Source organism: Heliangelus exortis, chromosome 3 (assembly GCF_036169615.1).
Source record: "Heliangelus exortis chromosome 3, bHelExo1.hap1, whole genome shotgun sequence".
NCBI classification, from domain to species: Eukaryota; Metazoa; Chordata; class Aves; order Apodiformes; family Trochilidae; genus Heliangelus; species Heliangelus exortis.
The window spans coordinates 34029376-34035328 of NC_092424.1; the positions used below are offsets into that span (position 1 = coordinate 34029376).

General features: G+C 52.4%; 1 long non-coding RNA gene across 1 annotated transcript; it reads right to left on the bottom strand.

Moving 5' to 3' along the window:
• Nucleotides 1-4520: 4520 nt before the first annotated feature.
• On the bottom strand, nucleotides 4521-5455 carry LOC139795504 (uncharacterized). Its single transcript, XR_011725526.1, has 2 exons — nucleotides 5121-5455; nucleotides 4521-4931 (listed from the first exon to the last, which is right to left on the bottom strand). It is a non-coding gene; the product is annotated as an uncharacterized lncRNA (long non-coding RNA).
• Between the last annotated feature and the right edge of the window lie 498 nt (nucleotides 5456-5953).

Here is a 5953-nt window from a genome sequence, read left to right on the forward strand (position 1 = left end):
TTTTTGCTCTGAGACTGCCCTTGATTTCAGTTTACAGAATTTGACCTGTTTCTCCAGGATCCATGTCATCATCTGGATATGCAATTGTATTCTCAGGTCTTCGTATAGCACAGCATTTTGCTCTGTCAGGGAAGAGTTCAGCCCAGTTTCTGGAACAAGTGGTGGCTTGTCCAAGATTGGCCTGACCACGAGCTGCTCTTTGTACTGCGAACAGGGCAGGACAGTTGAGCAGCTCTGCTACCATCCTTTAGTCACCTGCCCCATTCCAGGCTCCCATAAGTAGAGCTGATTGGAAGGCAATGAGTCTGGGGCCAAGGATGCTGAAGAAAATCCCATGGAGGTTAGAAGACATGAGGACAAATTTCTCTGGGAAACAGGAATAATAGGACTGCTATAGATAATCCATCTGGTGAACTGTATTTTATTTACTGTCCCCTTTTCTCCTGTATGCTCTGTACTGAGAAACAAATCCATAACTAAGATGGATACTGCAGTGGTTGGTTAGGGTGGCAAGTAGCACATCTTGTTACTGAACATGAGCATGGGCATTGCTGGTAGAGGTACAAAAGTCCAGGTGGGTGACAAGAGAAAAGGAGGCTGATTGTACTGCAGAAGGTCGGGAGAGAGATGGGGGAGAAGACAGACTGGAAAAGATTAGTGGTCAGGGTGATCCAAAACCCAGAAAACTGAATTGCTCTCTATTACTCTCCCCAGCTCTCAGGGGAATATAAGTGGGGAATAAGGAAGAGACGGTTCAAGACTGGGAATTAAATCTAATTTAATTGCAGGTTTACTGCAACAGGGAAGAGCTAGTAACACGTGGAATAATTAAACATATACAAATAGATGCAAAACCCAATTTCAGTGGATGATGACATAAGTGTCTGAAAGTCCCTGGTGGCAGAGAGGACTTGGGAAATGGGAGGGCACATGGACTCCTCTCTGTCCTGCCTCCAAGATCCCTCAGAGTCCTAAGCAATTCTCATAGCCATACCACAGAATTAGCCTGAGCCCCTTCAAACCGTAACACCCCCTGCCCACTGTCCCTCCCAAATGCTCGTGCCTCTTCCTATGCTTTGGTGCTGAGGTGAAGGAAGGGCCAGGGGAGCAGCATGCACAGAGATCTTCAGCCTAAGGGTCCTTCCTGAGCTGCCTCCCAGCTGACAACCCCTCGATGATGATAAGTGATGATGACACTTCAGTGCCTTGCTCAGCATGCCAGCAGCAGCCTGGCATGGGAATTTGGGAACCTTACAAAAACATCTGTTTCTGGCTCAAAACAGAGCAAAATACTGGACAGAGGATTAAACCTGTATTATCTGCCTGAAAGAGAGCTATAGCTTGCCTTGGTGCAAGTAGACCCAGTAGCTGATGCTGAAAATCATCAATCCTGTAGATGGAAACCCCTTAGCAGCTGTGGCTATTCTGGAACGGTTTTGGTTTTAGGTGGAAATTTCTGGACCAGAAAGTCTACATCTTCCATAGCATGATACAGGTACATGGCTGTAAAGCCATTATCTTTTCTTTCTTTAATGTTGCCTGTAAGAGCCTGGTCTTGGTACTGAGGTAGACTGTCAGAGAAAGTGGTTCATTAAGTAAGGTTAATAGAGGATAATTTACTTGTGTCTCAAAAGCTCCATGATTCTAAAATATGTGTTTTAGCAGTCAAGATAGAATATGCCTTTCTTGGACACCTTTCCATTTCTGAACATGGTGAAATCAATCTGCTGATCAATAGCCCATTGAGTTCATTAGATACCTTTGATTTTCATCCTTTGGCTCCAGAGGTATTTAGCTCCTATACTAACAACCTCCTGTCACTGGTTTTCATACAGATAAAGCAGGTTACTTGCTCTCTACTATCTAATAATCAAGGCAAACTACTCACTAATGATCTAGGCAAGAGCACTTGCAACCCAAACCCACATTACAGATAGCATCTGTCCGCTGACTAGAGGTGAAGTTCAAACGAGGAGACAGGCTGAACACCATCTCATAGCTTGCAAGAAAAACAAGCACTGTAAACTACCCAAAATGTGGATGTGGATTTCCCCCTTACATTTCTGGTCATGTCCTGTCAAAGTGAATCTCTGCAGAGCCCAGAGCTCTGCATGGTGGCACCCAAGGTGACCCATCTGGAGCTGGCAGCACCACCAGCACCACCCTACACCTCCCATCCTTACCGCATCCTTGGTGCCAGGCGAGGGCCCTCCTGTTCCGGGCAGGATGGGCCAGGAATCTGCTGCTGTGGTTCCAGGTGGGCTCTGTCCTGGGACTCGGGGATACGTGGGGCTGTCACTGCAGGGCCCCGCAGCAGCTTCCTGGCCTTGCTCATGCCCACTGCTCCCTGCTCTCACCGATGCTGAGCACGGACGTGCAGCTGACACCTTCTCCTCCAAGTGGAACTGATGATCACCAAGTTGCAGTCAACCCCTCAGAGCCCAGTGGCCTTTCCCCCAGCCCTCGCCTCAGCGTTGGGTGCACCGATGTCCACCCCAAGTGCAGGTGGGGCACAGACAGGGCTCTGCCTGCTTGGGGAACACATGAGGAGGACATCTTTAGCTCACTGGCTGCCTCTCCTCTCTGCAGCCATGGCACCACCCTGTGCCCACAGCTCTGCCTGGTCCTGGACTAGCTGGGGGTGCTGAGCGAAGGGAAGAAGGCAGCATGGGAGCAAGAGGAGGCAAGCAGCAGTGAGGACAGCACCTCCATCCTCTTCATCTGGTCCACCGGCTATTGCACTGCCAATTTTGGGTAAGTCCCGCAAATTTTTGGTCCCACACCCCTTGGCTAGCCAGGAGTGGTTCCACACCATCCTGTGTGCCCACCATCCTGTGTGCCTGGTCTCTGCCCAAGGCTGAGGAGCAGAGGAGCCTGATGCTGGTTCTCCTCTCTTCCTGCAGCTCCTGGGCACTGAAGGAGCAGTGTCTGGGCACTCTGCTGGAAAGGCAGGGGGATGCTGCAGGCGCAGCCGGACAGGGGAACGCAGCTCCCACCTGGGGAGAGGGGACCCTGCGGCTGTGGGCAGTGCCCAGGTAGAGCTGCCTGGCAAGAGAGAAGAGGCAGCTTGGTGCTCAGCCAGCTCTCTCCCTCTCCCTGCCTGGTGCACAGAACACCTGAAGAAGCTAAGGGAGCCTGAGTGACCCACCTGCCTTCGCTCCGATTCCTGCAGCAGCAGCTGAGCCGCCCTCATGCCATGAGTGTCTTTCTGCTCTCGGCTCTGCCCCCAGGCACTGCTCCTACACCCCAGTGAGGAGCAAGGTCCGGGGCAGTGCTCTGGCCACTGCTGTTGGAAGAGGCAGCTCCTCAGTCAAGTCACTGTCCCCCTGCCCCTCTTTCAGGAGCTGCTGGATGTCCTGCATCATCAACAAAGACCAACAGAAGAGGGGATATTGAGAAAAGCTGCCAGCAGGAATGGAATACAGGAGCTGGAGGAGGCCCTGGACCATGGTGAAGACGTTGACCTCAGAGGCCAGCATGCATTGCTCTTGGCTGCCATCTTGAAGGTGAGCATTTCTAACCTGCAGCTGGACGAGCTGCTGCCTGGGCTGGAGTCTTCAAAGGCTCAGCTGGAGCCCTTGGCATTGCAGGACTTCCTCTGGAACCTCCCCATGAACAACCAATACAGGGAGTGGATGGCAGAAATAACAGCTGATGGGCAAAAAGGAGAAGGTGGAAGAGCTGAAAGCGTAAGTGTGGGCAGCAGCCTGCCTGTTGAGAAGGAGCCTTGAGTGCTGCCTGAGAACAGCTGAAAAGCTGTTTGGCACAGCTGCTGCCTTGAGCTAGCCTGGGGGTGGCTGTGGGCAGCACCTGCTTGATGAGCCTTGTGTTGCTCTTCCCTCAGGGTGGCCCAGAAGTTACCGGCACCAGTATCCAGGCCCTCCTGAAGGCTGCTGGCCCTCTTGCAGCACATCAGCAACAATGAAGCCCCCAGCAGGGTGAGCTGCAGGAATGTGGTTATTTGTGTTGGGCCAGACCTCCTGAGCCCACCCAATGAGGAGCTGCTGCCCCATGAAGGCTCTGCTGGAGGTCATGGAGAAGGCACACTGTCTTCAGCAACCTTCCCAGCCCCTCAGAGCTTGGCTGCTCAGAGCTCTCTGGAGGCCTCCTCCCTCGAGTAAATACATGCTGGTGGGGTGGTTTCCTGGAGGAGCAGAGGCAAGGGTCAAGAGTGGGAAAGGCTTGGTCCATCTTTGGGCAGTTAGCTTCAGACCAAAAGATTGATGTGTGCAGCCAAAGGGGCTAGTGGAGTTTCCTCTGGAAAACTACAGAGAACTCTTTGGAGAGGATAAAAGTGCAGCCAAGGAGTGTCCAGTGCCCATGGAGAGATCCAGTGGTAATGGGAGGGACTGAGGATTGGCACACCAGGAACCTCAGTGTCCTTTTTGGTGGATGTCCTCTCAGCCCTGTGTGTCCTGTGGCTGCTGTTTGTCCATTGCCCCTTGAGGCAGGAATGCTTTGCTCTGTAAGATGAGCTGAAGCCTGCAGAGAGGGCATCAGTGATCTGAATCCAGAAGTGGTATAGGGCTTGGGGTGGGTTTATTGGAGCTGTTTCTTACTGCCAAGAAGTCCCTTTGCTGCACATGCTTTGTGTCTCTAGATGTGCCTTCAGAAGAGCCAGGTGGCTCTGCAGGAAGAAGAGACACACCAAGCATCAGACACAAGACTTGTGGTCTGCAACCCCCTCAGTGCTGGAGCCTGCGATGGGAGAGGTCTGTCAGATCCCCAGACACTGTGACAGCATGCCTGGTGTGGGAGGGAGATTTCTGAGGAGGCCAAGTCACTGCTGTGCCCATGCCTGGCAGCAGACCTGGTGTGTGTCTGGGTTATTCCTCCCACCGCCAGAATGGTCAAGAGTAAGGAAAACTGTCCAGGTTGTTTCTCCAGTGCACTAGGCCTGTGTTTGATCATACCCAATGTCTGCACACGACCTACAAAGAGTCAGAGGGGAGGAGCTGTCAACTTCAGAGTGGTTTTGCTCAGCTCCTACCCTGTCAGAGTGTCATCAAGTCTATTTTGGGGGTGGAAATTAGGGACTGTGCGAAACGTGGCTGCTGCAAACCAGCCAAAGGGATCTCCTCACAAGAGCTAAGGTAACAGTTTGGCATACAGGCACCTACCACTCCAGGTCATCTGTTGCCGCTTGCCAACTCCAACCTTTCTGTCATAGGCACCTCCAGCTTTGCCACTGACTACCCCAGAGAGCACAGCAGCCTCCCTGGGACACCTAGAAGACTGGGAAAGCCTTGCTAAGGACAGACGGTAACATGAGCTGGCTTTGGCTAAAATCAGAACAGGCTCTAGAAGAGCATGGCTTTCCCTGACTAATAGCACTGTGGAGCAGAAAATTTTGCAGGCTGTCCCCAGGACAAGGACAACAGAAGACACTGGAAGAGGAGACTGACCTGTGGAGAGTGGAGCGAAAGCCTCACAGAACAGAAGATGAAGAAAGAAGTTTTTGGCATTGGCACAGGGCTAAGGAAGAGACACCAGAAGGTCCACTGGGTCAAGAAGCCCAGATGTGTACCATCTTCCCCAGGCCTCAGCATCACTCTGAGTCAGCCCAAGTCACTGATATCAAGGGACATCAAGGGATGGTGCTGCTGGGCAGGGCACGGCAAGAACTCCATGGCAGGTGGCCAGGGGCCCCCCATCTTGCCTTGCTGGGTGACTCAGGGGCACTGGACATCTCTGCACAAACACACAGCTCTCCAAGGGCATTCCCATGGAGGTCAGGTGGCAGAGCCAGCCTGCAGCCAATGCCAGCAAGAGATCTCTCTTTGGGGCAATCAACAATGCCTCCTCAGAGGTGTTGCCCAAAGAAAGGAGAACACAGTCCTGTCTCTTGCTGCCCTTGTGGGCTCAGAGATTTCTGACAAAGGTGATCACAAACATGAGCACTTTTCCTATGAGGACAGGCTGAGAGAGCTGGGGTTGTTTAGCCTGGAGAAGA